General features: G+C 39.5%; 1 protein-coding gene and 2 long non-coding RNA genes across 8 annotated transcripts in view; 2 read left to right on the top strand and 1 right to left on the bottom strand.

The window, feature by feature from the left end:
* The window catches only part of LOC143207550 (uncharacterized), a 165,347-nt gene that overhangs the window by 74,071 nt on the left and 67,718 nt on the right, over nucleotides 1–23,558 (top strand). The window lies entirely within an intron of this gene.
* LOC143207543 (opioid-binding protein/cell adhesion molecule) overlaps nucleotides 1–23,558 on the bottom strand; it is a 374,124-nt gene that overhangs the window by 297,623 nt on the left and 52,943 nt on the right. The gene's annotated exons all lie outside the window — the stretch shown is intronic.
* LOC143207555 (uncharacterized) lies at nucleotides 1,161–23,171 on the top strand. 2 transcript variants are annotated; one of them, XR_013008689.1, is made up of 3 exons: nucleotides 1,161–2,260; nucleotides 4,206–4,359; nucleotides 5,461–23,171. It is a non-coding gene; the product is annotated as an uncharacterized LOC143207555 (long non-coding RNA). The 2 variants fall into 2 exon arrangements; XR_013008688.1 differs by having other exon boundaries at nucleotides 4,206–23,171.

Raw genomic sequence — 23,558 nt, 5'->3', positions numbered from 1 at the left:
ACTCGATTATTGCAACGATTTACATTAGAGTACGGAGTTAATCAGAATAGCTTCTGAAATAAATTATTTATTATTCGGCGATCAAAAAAAAATGTTGTCGTATAATGGTGTTGATCTGTATTATTTGGGAAATTTATTATAAATAAAAAAAGTTATGACTGAACCAAAGGTTAGGAGCAATTTAGACGTTAACATTCAGACAACTTGCAAACGTGAAAAATATACCACATCGAAGCCCAAAAGGTGCAACCCCTATTACGCCGATCGAGACCAAACGAATTGTTGAACTCACTCGATATTTCCTCTCGTCCATTTCCGTGAATAACCTGTACAGCACCGAGTCCTGAGTACTTCTAACGATTAACAACACGCGTGCAATTTAGATAAAAGCGAATTTCCCGCGCGCGGCGGGCGTGCGCGTCTAAAATATAAATAGTAAAAACCGAATATTCCGCGTCGGCAAAACGTTATTGAACGACCATCCGGCAAGTACCTCGAATATCCGAGCTACATTTCCATATGTATTATGTAGATCACTATGCGGGAATCCCATCCCCACGTACACAGCAAATTTCCCACCATCTTTTGGCCGAGCATGAGTCTGAGAGATGACACTTGATATCCCTGTATCATTTTACTCCGACTCTGACGTTTTACGCGAGGAGCTGTATAATGGTAAAAGATATCCTGACACCTCCTTATATTCCCTGAAAATAATTATTCCATGTTTATTTTTACATTCGCGATGCAGCACCGCAGGTGTGCTGTCGCCTGGTGCAACTGAAAAGTGACTGCTTCGAATCTTCAGTAACAAAAGTTCGTGGTCAATTCACTGCGGATATGCATGTTAAATCAAAAAAAGACTTTCTGAAAACCACGCTTATATTAAAATGCACTAGAAAGGAGAAAATAATTTTTTTCCTGGTTCTCCATAAAATACCGAATCTCGTTAAATGATTAATATTATTTTTCCCCAGAATTTGAAGTAATTAGTTCAAAATTTCTTCTGCCATAAAATTAGGGTCAGGATAGATAGAAAAATTTAATATAAATTTAAATAAAACCATGACATTAGTGACTATCAAAATAAAAGCGTGGAGCGCTAAACTATATTGACGTAATCTACGTGGGCGCTCCACGCTTTTATTTATAGTCGCTAGTGTCGTGATTTCATTTAAATTTTTCTATCTATGCTGACCCTAATTTTATGACAGAAGAAATTTTGAACTAATTGCTTAAAATGGGGGTTAAAATTGCTTAAACATATTATTAATCGTTTAACCTCAGGGCTCTGGTACGTCATCGCCTCATCATAGATACGTTACTGTTTTGGATGCGCATGCGCGAAAAAAGGTGACCCGTCTGGGAACACTGAGCGAAGCCCGCCTTTGCTTCCCTCACTCTTCCCACTAACGCTGACGCGTACGGTACGCGTACACGGCTTCGCTGCGCAGTTGGGCGAGGGGCGGAAAGGTAAGGGGCCTGGCGAGACTAGAATATGGTAATCCTGCTCGCGACTAATAGTGATGGGCATTCAATACTCTGTCTTGCAAATTTTCAAGCAAACCAATCACCACAGTATGTAACCATAAAAAAATCCTACATGCACGTTTCAATAATGAAAACATTTTACAAGTTGAACAATCTGAAACAGAAGAATCAGAAACAAGTAAAAGCAGGAATATCATCTGCGGATATATTCCCGGAGGCCGCGGAGAGTTACGGTGAAGAACAGTTAGCGAATGTTCCTTTTCAGCGATAAAATGGGCAACGTTCCACGGGCAACAAATGTAACACGTGTTCGCGGGGGACAGAATAAAAGTGTTTCAACGCACCGCAGGATTTAAGAGTGGCACGAAGTAGTGCTTAACACCGACTCGGTCGTAAGTTTCTGCCCCGGGTGTGGTCGTGCAACATCGAAATCCGGTGATACGTCGAACGCTGGCCAGATGCGGCTCTCACTGCAATTCGCTGCAATTCGCCAGGTGGTGCATTACGGACTCGACGTCTCCCGTTCGAGATCGGCGGCGCAATGCAAGGTCGATCTTTACCCCTTCGGCCGCCGCGCCGCGCAGGCTTTTTACATTTACGAACCGTTGTATATCGGAAACACTGGCCTCCACCGGAAAAAGCTTATATTGATGAATCAACGTCGCGCAGGATCCACGGGAAAAGAGGAGACAGTATCTGATTTACTGGACCATAAATATCTCTAATCTGTAGCAGACCCGGGGTGCATCCTTCCACCTCTCGCTACCTCGTACGTATACTTTTTCACTTTTCCTCGAAATCACGTCGGCGTTCCTCCTTGTTCCCCTCGGAACCGGCTCGGCCTTCCTTCCGTTGCCCATTTCTCATCCGTTTTGGCGGCAAAAGAATACTAAATTACGCATCGGCGAGCGGTGAATTGAGAAAAATCGGAATCAGCTTCTGGCATCGGATTGAACGCGCTGAACGGCTGCTCTTTACTTTACCGGACTCCAAATTTTTGCCTTTCTCCTATAAATTATTATGTATTTGGTATGCAGACCAGTAGATTTGCAACCGGTGAACCTGCAGATCGAAGTTTCGATCCTGTCGGATCAATGGTTCAGAAGTTATGGGCGCTTAAAGTTGAGCAATTTGCAGTGTTTTTGCCAGGTAGTAAGCGCGCCGCTTACCGAGCAGAACCGCTAGATGGCAGCACGGGCGCGCGACCGTCACTACAAATCAATATGGCGGCGCCTTTACCTGTCGAATCACTGTAAATTGCTCAACTTCGAGCAACCATAACTCCTGAACCATTGATCCTACAGGATCGAAACTTCGATCTGCAGGTTCTCCGGGTGCAAATCTACTGGATCACATACCAAATACATCATAATATCATATATATATATATATATATATAAAGTTTAAAAATGATCATGAGGGTGATTCATATGTTTCAAAAAACTTTCGATTTTTGCTTGTCTTATCGCAGTAAATTGTGACACCTGGTCAAAGAATGATGTGTGCCACATTTTGAAATAATTGAACCCCAAGAAAATTTATTATTCCGTTTGCATACAAATTATACACGGCTATCATAGGATGGCATTTTAAAGTCTAATTACAGATCTTGTTGGTATTTTTCGGCACGATAAAAAAAATTGACGGATTTCCAAAATGTTGGTTCCTGCGATAACAAGGTATCTGCTGAAGATTTTGTAGAACTTGAAATACCGTGGCAAGTGTCACAATTTAGCAAGACGAGAAGAATCTTGAACGACATTTTTGAACCCCATTGTTCAGGACTACTCTAATGAACATTTTAGACGAAAATATATATGAACACTACTGCAGCTGTAGTATTGCACTCATTAACCTTCCGACCACCAAAGCTCGGAGACCCGTACTAGAGCCATTTATGACTCACACCGATGTTTCACTAATGCATATTCATAGTAGCTCGAGCTCCTCACCAATATTACACTAACCCGGCACGATCGGAGCAGCACGAGAGACTATCGCACGTACACTGACAGTCAGGCTTGGATTACATTCGGATTTTCGTTCTATTGTTTCGGTCATCACATGCGCAATATTCGATAATTTTTATATTTTCTATGTTTTACATGTAATTGTAATCTTATTTCTGCAATTTCAAGTAACTTTAATGCAATTACAAGTAATTGTGATTGGCAGTTGCAATTATCATACTTAACGCCAAAATGGCACTAAAAAAAAGTAATTAGATACCTACTCAATGGAAATGTCTAAAAAGAACAAACAAAAAGCATATGTTATATATTATCCGACTCCCTTTGAAATGAGGGTCATTTTGAAAAGTAATGGTAATCGTTTTTGTGAAATATCAAATAATTAGCTACAAATTGATATATATTTAATGAATAATAAATATTTCCTAACATATGCTTTTTGTTTGTTCTTTTTAGACATTTCCATCGAGTAGGTATCTAATTAATGTTGTAATTGCAGAAATAAAATTACAATTATACTAAATAACATTACAATTATTACATGTAATTGTAATTGTATATCTGGAATTTCAAATTACAGTAATTGGTGAGTAATTGTAATTGTAATTGAAATTACGTTTCGCCCAACGCTGCTAATCCGGTACTGGCAAAGAGAAGGTGATTCTTTCCCCAGAATCCGTGCTCCCTCCCCTTACCAGGCAACTCAGCTTTGGACAGTGTAGAATATCAGTCTTATTGTTCCAGTGACTATTGCGTGTCGTCGCAGCGAAGATAAGAAACCTGATTAACCGTGGAAATTGAGTGACTAATGTTGCGCGCGAGAAGACAGCGCGAAATTAAAATTATGATGGAGCGAACGTGTTAACTGAGTTTCATACTGTGTCGCCTGAGCGCAAAGGTAAATGTAGTAAATCACGGAACTAGATTAAAGTTAGGTCCTTTATAACCAACTATAACTCCCGGTCCACGGTATTTCACGAGCTCGTACTTGTTTCAAATCGGATTCAGTTAATTTTTGAGTTTTCGCGCAACTATGAACTTCGAACTTCGGGGCGCGGAACATCGTCAACGTTATTTTCTCTAGAGCGAAGTCGCGCGTATTTGTTTCGCAACCCATCATTGATTTCCAACGAATTCTCTGTTCCGGTCCGTTTCGATTCGCAATCGTCTCGAGTCTTCGCGAATTTCGATACAGCTCGTGCCGCGAGGTTCAAGACGAGGAGAACGTGAGACCCCATGAATCACCGCAGTCCGATCGCGCACTAATAATGCACCAGAACTCCTACTGGAGAAGGGGTCGCGATGATAATTAGCCTGCTGGTCTAAATCAACAACCTGCTTTGTTAAACGCGAAACAACGCGATGTGAGGCGGCACAGTTCGTCTCCACTAAATCAATTTTGTCGAATTAATTAACTGGAACAGATCCCCGAAATGACATTTACCGCCAGCCAGCGATTGAAATCCCTATTAATTAAACGGAAATTATTTAATTAAACCGGCTAAAGGAAACGAGCCGCGCGCGTTTCACAGCCTGCTTATGTCCAACTTGAACTGTCGGGACCGCTTCAACATTCTGGTTTTAGAATCTCGAAAAATTCATTTTCTTCGCATTTTTTAAAAACACGACTGTTGTTGAACATGTGTTAAATCTTTCGCGTAGAGCACAATGCAACAAAAAATTGGATCTTGAAATTCAAGGTCAAAGACAATTTTGCGACTAAAAAAAGATTAAAGACGACTTTGACTGCGACTAAAAGACTATATATTTTTCTTTTCCGTTGGAACTGCGTGTTCCGAGATACGATATTTTATAGAATATTTGTGATAAAGGGTCCTAAACATTTGCTTGAGCTCACGATCAATTTTGAAATAATCGAAAAGCGGAATATTTTACACAGTGAAATATTACACAGAGTTATCCTACTCTATGATAAAAATATGTTACTGATATAATTTCGATTGTTTTTACTTTAATGAAAACAATATATCTACTTCAGGTTTAACATTCCTAAAAATTGGTAAAGAGAATGGCACTCAAAACCAGAGTACCCTCTTAAACGATGGAAAAAGGTCTATAAGCTAGAATCCTGCGAAAAAAAGAGGAAGAGAAAGGGGGTGAGCAGGAAACGGAAACGAAATGAGGGTGGAGGAGGAGGCGGTTCCGTGATAACCGACGTCCAAATTTAACATCCCTTTCTTTCCCCTCCGCGACATTATTTTCGCCGATCTCTTTCTTCTACCTAACCCCTGTCGCACTTTCGCCCTCTCTTCGGGCTCGCACTTTTTTCTCTCGTGAATTCCTATTTTCCGCATAAATTCCATAACGTCGCTCCGCTATCACGTTCCCCTTTTCCTTTTCCCGGTTTAGTCGCAAGTAGTACAGCGCCAAAAAAGGGGGTGGACCGTACTGGAGCGAAAGGGGTGAACGCCGACGACTGCACCAACTGCGCCAACCGCAGAAGGGGCCAGTTGCAGAAAGGTGCACTTATATCATGTAGAGGAGACGCTACTTTATACCATCACATCCTAGTCGCTTAATTTTCCTATGCATAGTTCGCGGGATTAAGGGGGTAGTAGACGAGTCTAAAAATCGATTCTGTTAATTGTATTTTCTAAAAGTATACCTTAAAAATACTCCCCAAAATTTTATCCTTAACACTAAACCTACCACGAAGGGGTCAAATGACTCATTTTCAATTTTTTATTCGGCAATTATTGAGATTGTAAAGGTGTTTTCATGGGAATCGATTGAATACATTTTTTGACTCCAGTATATATATTATGTATAGTAAAAAACGCACAAAATATAAATACAGTTAATCTTGTTATTTTTATAACACCATAAACATTAGTCACTTTTGATGGTCGGTAGGAATATATTTTAATATATATATATTTATTAATATATTTAATATATATATATATATAATTAAATAATATATACATACATTAATATATTATTAATATATCCAAACTGTTGACATAAATCTCTTATTTGGTTTACAGTAATAAATAAGTAATAATTTCGATTTCGGGAACACCCTGTATACAGTGAGATCTGCGTTGTTTAATCATCCATAACTTTGTTATTCTTCGCAGACATATTTTTGGATAAATGTGCTTTAACAAAATTTCGAAAAGGATAAATTGATATTTTCAGAGTTCTGGACGAAAAGCCCGCGTACCATAAAATTGCATTATTATGAGCAACCAGGGGCGCTTGGAGAGCTGGTCGGCTTCTTTGAAATTTTCCCCGAAATGGAGGCAAATGAGAGTGACGAATGACGGTGGTCCCACGACAATACGATACGGTATTCCCTATAATTAATGCCCCAATTTGTTTGTGTCCAGAATGAAACTCGATGACTGCTGGTCGGATGGAAGCATTTTTCGGTAGAGATAAATCGTTAAAGGAATAAAGGGAATAACGAACGAACGGTGACGAGGCCGAGACAAGTAAGATCCTATTGGACGCGAACGAGTAACGAGTAACGAGGCACGCGTGCTATTCATTAGCGGTCTCTCGCAACAGCGAGCAGACTTTAGGAATAGTGTACGCACGAGTGGAAATTTAATCTGAAGTCCCGCAACCTCAAAGCGATTGGTAGAAAGACCGATCGGAATGCTCGATGGTCGCCAATAAAAACGATACTGCATTGTGGTTTGAATAAATATGCTCGGTCCAGAGGCCACTTTGAAGCGCGGCAATTGACCATAATAGGCCGGCTGTGCCGTCCAAACGGAGAGCGAGAGAGAAAGAGAGAGAGAGAGGGAGGGAGAGGACAGGTGAACAAAGGACGAGAACTGATCAGGGGAAGAGAAATAGAAGGAAATATCTCGCACATCGGCACACGGTGAACATGCGAACTCGATGAACATACGTTCGTCAAACATCCACCGCAGAGGAGGTTCTTCGTTTCGTCGCCGCGCAATGGACCTTGCAAACCCCGTGGTGTGAGACTAACGCGATTACGGCTAACGCAAGAGGAACGATCGACGTTCAAACCAAGGATCAAATGAAACTGGCGACGGCGCTTCTCTGTGATGCACCACCACCGTTCTCTGGGCAGGATAGATTCGGGCGAATCGCACCACTTTCTATTTACAGGGTGACAAGAAATAACGGAGTTAAACATTTCTTATTATAATTCTGTCAAATCGATCAATTTTGAAAAACCAAATGATAACAACCATAACATAGACCTTTAGTATTCATATATTTAAGAAGTTTCGAAGTGGCCACCCTTTGAGCCGATTCAGAGGATCAAACATGTCTTGAAATTTTCGGCTATGGGCCGCAGCTTTTCTGGCGTCATTTTTTAATTCAATTAAAATTTATTAACATTTACCGTCGGCATGCACCAGTCACTGTTGTTATAATTTTACCATGATTGACATAAATTTGAACAAAAGAATGTAGAAAAATATCCGATGAAAAATCGAATGGGGCAAAAATTAATTCTGAATGATAAAGCGCGAGCGAAAATTACAAATAAAATTCCATACGAATTAAGTCGATCAAGAATTAAATTTTCCTCTATAACGTCCGTCAATGTGTCCCATTGTCAGTCTCGCAACGAAGCAGTTTTCAACAACGAAAATAAATGAAAATTAAAAAAAGCATTCTCCCATGTTCTGAAATAATACTTCCTCTGTTCCATAATAATAGTAGCAAGTGAATATCTACGCGGGAATTATTGGCGAAAGCAGCTGTAAGTTATGTTGTAGCGCAAAATAGCGAAGCCTTCAATCAAAATCAATGTTTCATGACATCTGCCGTTTGTTTTGACACATCTTTCAATTTTCTGGTTAACCTAATTCTTACGAATTATAACGATTTTTCTAATTTCATCCGCTGATCGAAATCAATCGTTTTATTTCAGTGGAATATCAACCCATTGTAAAAGTAAGATGAAAAAATAACAAGTTAAGCTGCAAAGCAATGAGGAACGATAGCTCGAATAATTTTAAGCTCACGCATATAGGGAAAGCCAATAACTTTCTCCTACCTAGCCTACCTATAACTTTAAAATGCAGTCACAAAGTTATTGAAAAATCCGGAAACTCTATCTGAACACTCAAAATAAAAATTAAGAGTAATGTTTTCAATTTATTGTTTAATGTAATCACAATAGTTTTTTTATAATAAATGTTGCGTTCTATATCTATTTTCTTTTGCTACTATTATTATGGGACAAATTAAATTCATCAACTGCTACTGTGTATTATTATGCGACAGAGGGAGTATTCACGAAACACAAGAATTTTTCACAAGAATTGTATAATTTACTTTGGAAGAATTTACATAATATTGGAGATCTTGTGATATCAGAAAATTTATAGAGAATTTATATAAATTGTACATTACAATTTACAACAAATTTCCGTGACTGTAGTTCGCATTTCAATATTTTGGGATAGTAGTGCAGCTGTCGGAAATTTAATCGCATTCAGATTCGCGCACATGGTAGCTCAGGCGAATAATTTACAACGACTGCTACAATAAATAACGCTGTCAACCGTGTTGGCTCGTGCCCTGATCCGGTTTTTGTTAGTATAACACAATAATGCTGCTGAAATTCACGCCGCCATTTTCTGATGAAACCTGGACGCGCCAAAACAAAAGACGCGTGGATTGCTGTCCAGTAAGATTATGGTTTTGCATGATAATGGCCGAGGTCAGGCTGCAGTTTGAATTGCATAAAAGTTGAAACAATTTCACGTCACAATTTTTCATTCTTTGTTCCGTAGTTTCAATGTTGCAGCCAACGATTGCCACCGTGCCATTTCGCATTTAGGGTCTCCGCTTTAAATGCTTATACCACGCCTGGGAAATTGGCGCTTTGACAAAAAAAATTCAATACTGGAAACTTTCGGAGTTCAATTTTTCTCAAAATAGTTCCAAGCTCGTAAGTCAGGAGGCAGTACGCTACATTTCGTCCATGGTGGACATACCAAAATCCGCGGGCTTTGATGAAAAAATTGAATAATAGAAGCCCGCAGCAGAAAGTAAACTCATTTTTCATTTGATCCGTTCGGGTATCGAATTTTCATATTCAGACACGTTCATCCGAAAAAGAAAATTGCTAGCCCAGGATACAAAACTTATCTCCGACTATTCCGTCACAATAGAAGGATTTACATGTCCCCGGGGACAGATGTACGTTTTCCAACGGGCCCGAGTAAGGTACTCATTGCTCCAGGATCAGTTTAAGGCGAAAAGCAACGCTACGTCTCCGGCAGAATGCGACTGCGAGTCCAAGCAAGAGATAAACTCCGACTACTCGATCTTTTCGTCCTCGCCCCGTTGCTTGAACTCCGGCCGGCGAATTTTTATGTAAATTTAATGTGCTCGCCGGCGTTATGGACTCACACTTTATACATCTCAAAGAAGAGTGTAATACGATCAAGAGCCCGTGGAAATCTGGCCGAACTTCTCCGCAGTTTATTATGCAAAGCGTCATTTATTATTCAACGAGATGTAACAAGTAACGCTTACGCTCCGGGCTTAAGCTCCTCTCAATCGAGCGTGAACCCTTATTCTTATCATCACACCGGGAACGCAATTATCTTCGCGATGATGGTATTTGGAACGGGACTGAGAGTGCAAATATAAAACAGGTACTTTCCTGCGAAGCTTACAAGGGAAGTTACCCAACCCATAAACTCAACAAAATTGTGAAACTTTGCACACAAGCAGAGTAAGTTAGTCTAATGCAACCATACTTTATTAAAGCGGTGAAATCAGCCCTCGAAAGAATTTCAATATTTTCTTTTCCATGAAATACGTCGAGAACTACAAATTATATTGAAAAAAAAGTTTAAACGAAAGTTGGATGGTAAAAGAAATTTGTTTACACGGTTCGGAAAACACAATAATATCTGGCAACATTCGTTTAAACTTTTTCAAAATATCATTTGTTACTCTCGAGATATTTCACGAAACCGAAAATATTGAAATTCTTTTCTCTTTTTGAAAAATACATTTAAAAAAAAATTTTGTTTTGCACTGTTTGGTAGACACAATAATACCGCTCGACTTGCGTTTCAACTTTTTTTTTTAATTTCGTCAAGGGCTGATTTCGCCCTCAGAGGGAGAAGTGGCACGAAACGGTTATATTAAAATTGTGACTGATACACGTTGTTTTCTAAAAATTGTAAAACTGAATTCGTTGATATCTCTCACAATTTTTATAACAATATGCACTTGATTGAAGAAATTTATTTAATAATTTGTAATGGAAGCAGCTTTGTCATTTCGATAATTATAGAATAAAAAATGTGAAACCTGTCATTTTAACGGTCGTGGTGGGGATAGTGGGGATAATCAATACTTTTAGTTCAAGGCTTTTATTAGTTCAGCAACTTTTTCATCGATGACTTTATTGACGAAATGTAATAATTCAGTGTCAAGCTTGTGAAGTATCGTTCGAGGAACCACGTAAAAGTTAGGAATGTCAATAACACTCGCCCATCTGTCGATACACGAATCTCGTCAATCTACAGTCAATTAATTGCCCTTTGCTTTGTATCGTAGTTTAGTATATTTTCACTTTTATTATTTCCCATATTTTTTCTTACTCATGTATTCTTTACTACATTTATTCTATTGAATAAATCTTCTATTTTCAAGAAGAGAGAAATAACGATGAATACCTCAAAGGAAATGAAATACAAACGAATTCTACATACATATACGGAGCTCCAACTAACGTAAAAACCACCTGAATTTTACTTTCGTTATTAGTAGACCAATTAAAACTTTCTTTGTCGTAGCACGGTAGGGGCAATATAAAATAGTTGACAGTGGGGGAACCGGTACACTAGGAGTGAGGGAACCGCTATGGTAGAGGGGAGAGCTGGTACACTATTATTGGAGGGACCGGTACACTGTCAGTGGAAGTCGTTAGATTGAAAATTAATTTAGAAAAGAGGCAAAGAAAAAGTGAAACTTGAAAAATATTTGCATTCGTGCGCTAATAATGAAAATTTTTGATCACTTTAGGTGATCCTACGGATTACCATGAAATGGTGGTTGTCGGTTCAGTGAAGTGAAGCACTACAGGGCGCAGTTCCGTCGTGAAATGCAATTTATTACCGATATTACCAGGTGTAATGAAACAAAGCATTCAAATCATTGCCGCGCATAATAGCCCACCAGAATCAAAGTTAACGCTATTACGACGAGTTTATCCTGGCACTTATGCAAAACCAATTCTCGGAATGTCCTAGCGTCGCTCGAATTTATTTACGAGTCGGTCAATCCCGATTCCGTTCAGAAACGATCCTGTTGATAACGAATGTAGCCCTTCTCACGGTCGCGGAACGTAACGAGCGAACTCCTGCAGTTCAGTATTTCACGCTCGATAAAATAAACCTAATCCAGCCTTGCCCACCCGGGTCCAGCCACCCCTTCGAACCCCGTTTGTCTCTTTCTTGAACGCGCGGACTATAGACTGTCGACGATACGTAACCGAAGAGCGTCGTAAACTTTACGAGGACAATGTTATGTCCTGACCATACGGGGATGGCTCTAACCTCTTTTCTACTTGCGTCGGCGGCCGTGCGCATGCATTGTCACGGCCAAATGTCCCGAAGTACGCTTCTCCCACCTTCTCGCGCCTGGAGAAAGTGGAATAAAGTATGAAAGTTTATATGATAGCGGCGTCCACAATGTGCGGTAACCATGTACAGTAAAGTCGCGTTATTTCTCAGCGACCGCCTACCCAGAATTTGTCAAATGCCTACCCCCTCCACTGAGGGGCAACGCCGCGCCGCCGCAGGGGCCACGAAGTAATCTGATCTCGGCTCGAGTATATTGGTGTGAACTACTACTAATCCAATTACAAAAGTTCTGAATTTTTTTCGGACGCAAGGAAGGACAGCGCGATCTGTGTTTACATGCTGCCCTTTTCTATATTCAGCTCCATTGTACTTTTCCGCATAGTTAGAAGAGGGAAAAGGGTTTCACAACCCTTGGGCGATGGGGTTTTAGTGGGTATGGTTAGGGATATAGTCCCTAAATTTCCCCCAAATTTCATCTGGGGGCAGCCGAGTTCCACACTACCCCCAAATTTCATCGTAGGGGGGTGTGCGCAACAGCATTTCTCCACCGCCCTGGAAAAAGTCGGGACCGAATGCGGACACTTAAGAATAACATTAAAAATTCGGTTCGACATTGATAAAATTAACTTTTGAAGTGCATCTGCTTCAACAGACCACTTCAAACATAAATAGTTAACGTTTAACACATTTTGAAATCGATGAAACCGACAAGTATACCATAGAAGCAATCAAAAAAATACTCCAGATGTACAAATACGAGCATTCAAGTTGTTATATTTACGTTGGCAATAATAAACATAGGCCGAGCGTTCATTGCTTGCCAAAGACATACATATGTGCAATGAACATACAATAAACGGCAATTCAATTTTATGCAGAATTTGTAACGGCGAGTAAATATGTTCGATCCAGTTTACTGATCACATACTTCATATTCCACGATGATAAAATAATTGAGCTCATACGAGTAAAATGTGAAATGTACACAATTAGTAAAAATACACATCGCGACAGCGAAGTGGCGGCTTTACGTGTACAAATGAAGAACAAGTAATTTAAATAAACCAAAAATTGTGGTGGACAATATGCGCTATTTGAATATTTACATCATCATTTATAGGAGAAAGTGACAGACTTTGGGTCCGGTAAAGTAAAGTTTACCCCTCGGAGGGTTGAAAAGTGTTTAGCCATGAACTACAGATTTTTCATATATATGCAATAATTAATTAATTCATAATTATCGGTCGGTAACGTGTTAATTTAAAGTTACTATTGTTTCATGTGCACCAACCCAATATTTTCGGTTTGTTCGAAGGTACCTTTCAGTAGTCCCTAGTAACCGTAAAATCAACAAGTTTCTATGGAAGAATATTGACTCAAGCCAGCCAATCTCGTTCTATTCCACAGGATAGATCGGCTGCACAGGCCACAGAGGTGATTAAAGTTTTTACGCAAGGGGCACTAATGATTTATCGGATAATCTAGCGAGGTCCTGAGAGCTCGAAAGATCCGCATCGATGTAAAAATTGCTCGCCGGTCGACTTATTTAATTACCTGTAATTAACAGCTGCACCGGTGCCCGCGTAGGGATCGATTGAATTAAATCGCGGAGCAATTTCTGAAACGGCCATCTCGTCGAGGAACCGAGAACCGGAAAATGAATTCGGTATTTCCTTTTTCTGCAATCGGACACGTCGTTCTATCCTGGGCAAAAGTTTCTTTTCTTCAATTGAAAAATTTTCGTCAATTTTATTTAGAAATGGAACATATATTTGTTGTAGAAGCATTCGTAGAGATTATTCAGAGGTCGAATGAAATTAATTATGCAATAGCTAATTTCTTTGCTATAATTAGAGTTAGTCGTCGTTACAAAATTTTGGCAAAAAAGACAACTGTTGTTAACCACACATATTCGACGGTCATTCGCGTGCTTCATTCGCAAGATTTTCACCTCCATTTTGTAGCTTTTTTTACCATCAACGGATAGTTGATTAATCATTACATTTTAATCAAATATCTATTAAACCTAACGAGATTAACAAGTTTGAGTTTATTTAGGCTTTCTGTGATTACGCGGACCGTAATTAGACAGGCCAATTAACGTGAAATCTTAATTCATAAAAAGTAAACTTGTACTCGAATGGATGTAAGGAATTGTATATTTTTTTGGAGGTGTGACATATTTATATTGAATTTTCTGTGTACTCTTGACACTTAACGTGTAGTGATATCTATTTCAAAACTTCGCATTTTCAATGTGCTAACGCCCGATATATCTAAAATTTTAGATGTATAATTTTTTCATGAAATGTGGAACAATTTTAGGGGACGGCATGCTCAAAATTTTATAAATAAAAAATAAGGTCCACCCTAGTGTACACTTAAGGGGCCTATTCACGATCAAGCATTCACGACCCCTTTAGCAAAGAGCGGGGACCGTGTCGAATCTTTTCCGAGTATAAAACGCAATCGTAAACATAATTGCTCGGAAGTGGCTCGAAAGTGATCGTTCGAATATCATCACCATGTACCGGCGAACAGTGCCAATTGCTGGGCTCGAGGAAGCAATAAAGTCCAGCCGTCAAATTTAATCGGCCGGCATACATCTTCCGGGAAGTTCGAGCCATTGCCAACCGGGCTCCTATTATCGCAGGCTCGTCGAAATAAAATCACGTTACGTGCGAGTTAATAGTGTGTCGGTGGTAAAGAAGACGGGGCCGATAGAGACATAAAACCGCTCGTTATTGACGTAAACAGCCATAAGACGGCCGAGGGGATTAAATTTTCCGCCAGAAGAGAATCGTCTTCCAGTTATCAAACCGAGGCGAGGAAGCGTTCTTTCCTCGATCCGGTGGAGAACAAAAAGGATTTAAGAGGCGGACGCGGAGTGCGCGGGTGGGGAGGATGGGCGATGGTATCGGTTGCGCTAGGGATAGGTAGAGAGGAGACACAGATAGAGAGAGAGAGAGAGAAAAGGGGGAAGCGCGTTCGAGTATCGTCAAGTGGCGATTACCTTCATCGAAATGCCTTGCCGGTGGCAAGCAATTTCCAGCGATGCACAATTCGCGATCTAAAAGCAAGGGAGTTTCAATCGGCGTGGCGGAGCGACGACGACGCGGCGCAACTTTCTCATTGACCTGAATTCTTTCCCAACTAGCGTCCATTTTTGTTACTGCGACCCTACCAACACGGTCAGGATCACCCTCTCTCTCTCTCTCGCTGCCATTTGCACGCATTCCAATAGGTGCACACGTACCCCCTTAGCCGTGCTCCCGCTACCAGGAATGCCGATGAAAATGTCAGCAATTTCTTAGATATTACCCTGCGGCTCGCCAACCCGCGCACCGCCCCACCCGAATTCCAAACTTTCGCGAGGAAAAATATATCGACGCCGGGAATCGATGGTTGACGTACCACCGCTGCGCTGGCTTTAATGTGTTCACTTATTCAGGAACTCGAAACACAGTCGCGTTGTTCCCCGTGAAAAATGCATTGTCGAACGGAGCCTCGACGAATGGGGTTGCGGTTAGGCGACCGTCGCTCGCGTGTTTTCTGCGGCCGATGGGAACGTGTTCGGAGGTCTCGGGTGTTAATGTACCACCAGCACGCGTGATTAACGCCCAGAGCTGAACCTTTTAAGGGTGCTCTTGTACCCGGAGAAGAAAAGAAAATACACGCTATTCATTTGTTCATTTCGATCAATATTATTATACAATGGCTTTATTATTTTACGTTTTTGTCACATTTCTATGATGAAGTACTGATATCGTGTATCACGCGAGGTCGCAGAGTGATTTCGACATTTACGCAAACTTAACGGTCCGCCACTGTGTCCTATTAAACGATTTCTGCTTAGTTAACGCTTGCGTCTCTCACAACATTTCACCTCTAAACTGTTGACACAGTCTATGCAAGATTTCAGTGGGTCTTGTTCATTCGGTAGAAATAGTCAAGTTTGGCATTTGCAAACACTCGGTTACTATGGCAAAAGAAACATTAAAATGAACGGAACCTAGCAAATCGCACAAGCATATAAGTGATCCGATATTGAAAAATGGCTATTGAGCAAACAGTGGAGGATAATTAGAAATAGTAGATCGACACAAAACCATACGAACGTTTCACATTGCACCCGTTATACGTAGCAAGATAGAAAACAACACAAATAGACTGTCGATTGGAGAATATAACGGTTTTTATTGGCTGCTCGCGTTCTCAAATATTTCAACAATTTCCATTCAAAGTTGACAATCTCATATCCTGTTGTTCTTCATTCGACACGTTCGAACTAGTAATCACGCTGTAGCGAGAACTATGCTTCATCACGATAGCTGTTCATGTTTTTTGATCGAAAGATAAACCTGGCTTGAAACATCATAATTGGACGACGTACATCATCGATTAGATCACGGGCAGAAATTTTGTGAATTTACTGTCTTGTCTGCGTGTTAAAAAGTTGCAAATATTCCATATTTTACGCTTACAAATTGACATACAGTGAGCGTAAAAAGTATTCGTACGCCCTTTAAAATAGAAAAACTTTTTTATAATTGTACCAAACGACCTGACGTTTTTTATTATAACTGTTATTTTTGGTCCCTGGTACGTATTGTACAATATTTTAAGTACAATTTATTCGCATCTAAATAAAATCGAAGACATTCGTCGAAATAATATTCATTAAAAAAAAAAAATGTTAAGAATACAGTGCAAATGCATTTCGAAATCATCAGCAATTAATGCATCTACTTTTAAAATCTTGTTGCATTGAGAATTCGCTTAAATGAAGAAAAATGTCGAAGAATTTATGTTATAATATATTATTAATACACTGTAAAATAAAGCACAACCAACTATTAAATTATAAATAGCTAAAAATACATCAATGCCGGTGCGTCTGACAGCCCTGTTTAAAACGAGGCCACTGGCGTATCAATTTGCATGAATGCGTGCGGGAAAAACTCTTGCACAAATGGTTGCATATTAAATCTGTTTACCCACTGGAGTCCATACAGTTGTCAAATGTCAAAGTTTGTTTCGCCCCGCAACTGTTCCGTCCGAGAGTGACAGAAACCGTATATTCCTAACCCATTGTTGCTCTATACAAAACACATATGATGCCGTGCGTAATATATGATACCTCCACGCATTGGCGAGAACTATATTTGAACCTAAAATTGAAATAGAACTAAAATTATAGCTATAATTATATACATAATAGCCATAAAACAAAAATTGATTACCTCTCAACAAATTAAAGTGCTTTACGGATACATGAATGAGAAAACTTTCTAATTGGTAGATTGTTCCTTAGATATTTAACTAACTCAAGAATATAAAATTTTACAATTTGTTAAAGTTTTTAGTGGCTCTCTTTCTTGTCTGTTTGTCTGTTCGGTACAAATTTTGCTCAGGTCATTTGAAGTAACTTTTTCGTTTGCGAAAAAGGCTCGGCTCGCGCTGAAATGGAATCCGTTTGCTGCAGCCGCGCGCTCGAATTGGTCCGGGTTATTTTGCTAATACATAACTCCTTAACGAAGCCTCGGTGGACATTTTCGCAAAAGAAAAAGTTGTTCCAAATGACCTCAGGAATTAGCTCTTTCCGGGACAACATTTTTGGGACACCCTGTATTTGAGGAAGGAGCAAAAATCAGCATTCTCATTTTCCCGCGGCAACGCTGGAATTCTTCGTTAGTGTGCCGGCAAGATCACTGAATTCTCTCATGGCGGCAAGTGAATTTAATCCACAATTATCGTAGATCTCGCAGCACGCGTCCCTTCGTCGAGATCTTGTATGGATTACATTCAGGCAGGAATCATTTAAAATTCGTAATACCGAGGATAAGCAGCACGATGCGTCATGAGATATATGTATATGAGGGAGGATGTAGGCTTGTTACAGCTAATTGCTAATCACGGTACATTTACATAGCAAGAACGAACGAACAGCTGAGAATGTGAAACCTCGGGAAAGAGAGGCGGACGAGATAGTCGTGCAGCTATTAGCGTTAATTTGCACGACATGACGCCAGTCTGGTATATATGAACCAGACGACAGGATCTGGTCAAGAGACAAGGGAAACGCGATAAGATTATATCAACAGACTGCGAGAACGTTTATGCGAGGCCATAGTTTTGTTACTCGGCTTGGAAAATTCACCGCTAAATTTGCGCGTTCTTCCCGAAGAACCTTCTGCAATTACACTCCACGACAAAAAAGATAGCACATTATAGAGATAAATGGTTTTTTAGCTCTTCAAGTAGTATATTACATTGTTTGTCACCTGGATACTGGGTGATACGAATGAAAAATTATTTCAATACGTTTCTATGCATTTATTACGAGAAGAATCAATTGTAATGGAACAGATGTAACATTAAACGAAAAATCGACGCATTAAAAAGATAGCACACAATTCTTAAAATAACTCAAAAATAATGTACTTATACAACGGCTCACATTTTAAAACAAATTATTAATGAAAATGACACAGTTAATGTTGACTTAATAATACTCGGAACAATACTACGCAATTATTTCTATTCCTCGTACAACTCTTTGCTCATGTTTCACAATGGTCAACGGTAATTTCCCAACACACGTTCCCTACATTTCGTCCATTGTAACATTCGCGAAATTGAGGAATTCCACGGTGAAACATTTCTGTACGTTTCATTGAAACTGTTTCTACGTTCCCAGTTTAAAATTAAGGTCTACAAATCGAAATTTTTTTGAAGGTATATTGTAGTCCAACGTTTCATGAAAGGAAAGAACTCTATTGTCTCGGAATAAAGTTCCATTTTAACAGCATGAAATGAATGGTACATACACATTCCCATAGAAGCTCTTTCTTCGGGAGTCCTATTACTTCTAGACAGAACGGAAATACGAAAAATGAAAAATACAATTCGAAATGGTACAAAAATTTCTTCAAAAGAAATAACTTATTGAATAATTCCCCATAAATGCATCTTCACAATCTCAATATACATAACTGCTATTCTAACGCTGCATGCACAACTTCTTAATTTAAATTATAATTTAATTTCATTAGAAGTGATGACGTCGTCAACTCGCCTAGAAGAGTTATGATAAAAAGTGCATCTTGAAAAAATATGAAGTTGAGTGGATTTAAGCTGCGTTGTGTACAATAGTTTTAAAAATACTTTTCTGTATAGTGGTCTAGCAACGTCCTAAACAACATTGTAAACTGAACGTGTAGACTGTAGACTGTAGACTGTAGAGTCATTCCTACTAACCGTATCACTGTCCCAACCGCGTAACTGATTTGATGAGAGTGTCCTAGAGTGACAGTACGCTGACTGTGAGACACTTCTGATTGACACGGTCAATCGCACGCGTCTCCGACAGGTCAGGGACCGTGTCCGATCGAACTGACAACGAGTGTGGCTTAATTGATACGATCTTCACTGTTTATCAACGTCTTGTATGTGTCCCTTTGGTAATTATTTAGGAGTTTAGCCAATCGCCGCTGTCAATGGCCCTGAAACATGCTGTCAAAATTACTATTCTCAACAACTTTTTCTTATAATTAGACTGCGGATCTTCATGCACGTAAAATATGCAGAAAGCACAAAAAACACTTAAGTGAGTCACCCTGTATAGCAAGCATTCTTTTCTCCATTTCAACACATATGTACTTGGGCACTAATTATAAGAAAGAATTTTGGCAATATTTATTCGTGTAATATTTAACATTATAGTAGATTAATAATAGATTATTAAGTCATCCTCAGTTGATCAGATTGTTGTTCATCGCTTCCAGGAGCGATAGATTAATAGATATACGTTTAATAGATACACGTATAACAAATCTAATGTTGTTCCTGTATATTTTCTGTGTATTTGTCCTGTATATTTTCTGCGTTTAGACTATAGCAAAAGGTTGTTCAAAATTACGGTTTCGAGAGTGTATTTTAACTACTGTTCCTTTTGACAACGAAAATTTTGCTAAGGAAATTTGACGTCTCCCTCGAAATTCCCTTTGGATCAGTAAAGTCAAAAGCGGGAATATCTTAACGCCAATTAAAATGCTTTTAGGGCGGGTTATGGCAGAAAGCACGCACTCCCACATAAGTATAGTGCATGGGGCTGGGATAGGACGAGCGGTTATCTCTGAATTCCAGTGTACCGACCTGTTCAGTGCCGTAACTTCTGGAGAATACGTGCTTTGTGGCATGTCATGTAATTATTACATATCTTTGAATTCTGCGTTTTCCAATAATTGTTGGACAAATTGCTCTCTTGAGAATAAATGGGAACAGCACACACTAACGAACATAATGAAAGTTGCGAAACGTGTACTGAAATCCCTAATGCATAGAAACTATCATTGGCAAGAATTATAAAAAGATAAAATTGTCATAGGTTACCGTTCTACTTTTATCGTTAAACTTTTTTATTGAAGCAAAGATGATTTTTTATTCAAATATGATATAGGAGATCAAGTTCAAATATAGAAAACTCAAATCAAATATAGAAGATCTGGCAACCCTAGACACGGCTGACAGTGGGTACATTGACCTTACTGCAAAATATGCGTGTCAAAACTTCTCTGATCCACTGTAATATTTAAGTTACGCGGCTTCGAGGTAACCTACATTTCCCTGTGACTGCCTGATCTCCCATCGAACACGTTCACGCGATACAAGAATCCAAAACAGCCTATACGACTCCCTGATTTCGCGTCAGATTCGACCGTCTCCTAAAGCCCCCTGATTTCGCATCAGGGTCGTTCGTACGTTATTCAACCTCCTTGGAAGCTCCTCGATTTCGCATCGCGTTCGCCCACGTTTCTCCGCAAACCTCCCAGCAGGTGACTGACTTCGCGTCAGGCTCCCGTCTACTTCTCCTGGCGGCTTCCCGATTTCGCTTCAGGTTCGTTCACGAACTCTCTCTCTCGATATCCCAACGGCTCCCTGACTTCGCGTCAGGTGCGTCCGTGCACACTCACTAACAAATTGACTAGCATTTTCCCTACAAACAAACCTCGCCGGCCACACGCTCGTGGCACCGCCTCGTAACAAGTTCATTACAGTTTCGAACTAGGGACAGGGTGATTCGAAATTATACAGGATGGAAATTATAAAGCGTTACAGACGAATATCTCCAAAAATATTGATTATACGCAAAAATGTTTCAGATGAAAGTTGTTCAGTAACGACTTTATAATCTTCACCCTGTATAAACCGTAGTTTACTGATAACGAATCAATACACACAAATACCACCGTGAAAAAGCAGTGACTACTTTTATTAAAAAGAAATAAATTCGAATGAATTTGTACATACCGCTAAAGCGCATAAGCGTACACGACCAAAAGTTTAGCCTCGACATTTCGGACAGCTCCCCAATTATTTTTAATTATTCGAAAATATCGTTAAAGTCTCCAGAAATCGGACACGTCCCCACTGCGGTAGGTGGGCCGGTAATATTAAATGACACGATCGTTACAATCGAAAGGAGATTTTTCGCGCAGATATAAATATAATGAACGCAGACCGCGATGAGAACGCCGGATAACAGCTCGTATAATAATACTAATGGGATTTTTATCTGTAATTGGATTAGACTCGCGAGGAAATTCGGGGCGTTCGTCATTAGAATATCTGTATTAACTTTTCGAATTGTGTAATTAGGTCGAAACTGACATAGAGTGCGAGCACTTTGTGGAGGAAAGAGTGAATGAGAAGACCGAGAGAGAGAACGCGCGCAAGCGCGCGGGATAGAGAGAGGGAGAGAGTGCTTCACATGTTCTAGTTAGTTTTCATATTAAAACTTTTATCAAAGAGTCTCACAGTGTTTTCGTTATATCAGCTTTCGAGAACGTCCTTATGACGGAAAACGTTTTATCAAACAACTTTTTCATTATACATAGAGAGCTTAGGGTCGAAAATAACAGGTGGTGTATAAGTATGAAATTGTAAATAATTTAAATTCTACTATCTATCTGTACTATATTGTACTATCTATCTACAGTGAGTGTAAAAAGTATTCGTATGCCCTACATACGCATCGAAAGATGTCCGATTCTGTGAATTTTAAGCAGAAACTGATAAAAAATCGTGTAAAACTACGATTTTCACCATTTTTAACCGCTTGTAGCTCGTGTGTAAGTTAATCGATTTCGATGAAATTGTCAGCATATGTGTAACTACTATAGATCTACAAAACATATATTTTAAATTTTCTTTAAGAGCTCAAATAAAAATATTTTGAATAATGCCTTCTTTATCTTTGCATGTAACCTTGTTAATTATAATTATTTGCTTCACGACAATGCTTCTAATTGATTATAAAAAATCAGGTTGTTTGGTACACACAATTATGAAAAAGTTATTCTATTTTAAAGGGCATACGAAAACTTTTCACACCCACTGTATCTGTCTACTAAAAGGTCACAAGTGTGTTCAAATTTTCAATGAAAACAGTTGCAATTTTATCTACGTATAAATCTTACCGTCGAAGTGAAAGTATTTCGATCGATTTTTGATTACGCTGTAAGCATATATGTGGTATTTAATATGCAACAATCGACTATACATTTCTCCCTATAACGCTGACGCGTTGTATTCGCAACGCATCCAACAAATGTTCGACCACGAAGCTCGACACCTTATCCGGGCTTAATATTCCGGTTCTAACGATTCATTAACACTTAATTACAATTTCCGTTCATTTCCTGTTACCGTTACGCAGGAACGAGAAATTTTACGCGGCACTTCACAGCCGAATTCGCGCTGATTACATCGTGAAATCGCTCGTTTATTTTTACCAATAATTCACGCGGAGCTGAACCGCCAATTCAACTTTTCCTCCCCCGTCTTTTTTTTTCGATGAACTGATAATAATGCCAGCAATAATAATAACAACACGATATAACAAACGTACGATCGACCGATAAACGTGATACTTTTTCAAAGAGACAGATTCGCCGGTGTCGAATAAGCGACAATTCCAGAGTGACCATTTGACTTTGGACCACGATTACACAGAAATGTTTACAACAAAACTTTATATAGTTTTGTGACTATACATATAGTTCTCTGGTGGCGCCCTTACCTGTCAAAAACACTGAAAAATACACAACTTTAAGCAAGCATAACTCCTGAACCATTGATCCTACAGGATCCAAACTTCAGGATACAAATCTACTGGATTACATACCAAATACTTATATTATAATTTACAGGAGAAAGGCACAAATTTTGAGTCCGGTAAAGTAAAGAGCAGCCCAGCTTTAACTTGATTCAGGAAAATTTTCGAATGTGTTCGACCCATTTCATAAAAACGGCCCACGGTGTACCGGTCGTACCTTCACCCGCACCGCGCCGAGCATCTCCGTAATTTCGCCGAGTAGAATTTTATGGTGGCATCTTTTCGCCCGGCGGTGGCGGCGCTGAGCCGCTCTTATAAACCTGAAACGTGCCGGGTAAACTTCTAACAGCTGATATAAACTCTCGAGGAGATCTCGCCGGGCGTTCCATTCTTCGCGTGTACATGTACATA

Source organism: Lasioglossum baleicum, chromosome 3 (assembly GCF_051020765.1).
Source record: "Lasioglossum baleicum chromosome 3, iyLasBale1, whole genome shotgun sequence".
In the NCBI taxonomy this organism is placed as follows: Eukaryota; Metazoa; Arthropoda; class Insecta; order Hymenoptera; family Halictidae; genus Lasioglossum; species Lasioglossum baleicum.
Note: the sequence above shows the minus strand (reverse complement) of the source record. Positions and strands in the feature narration are given on the sequence as shown.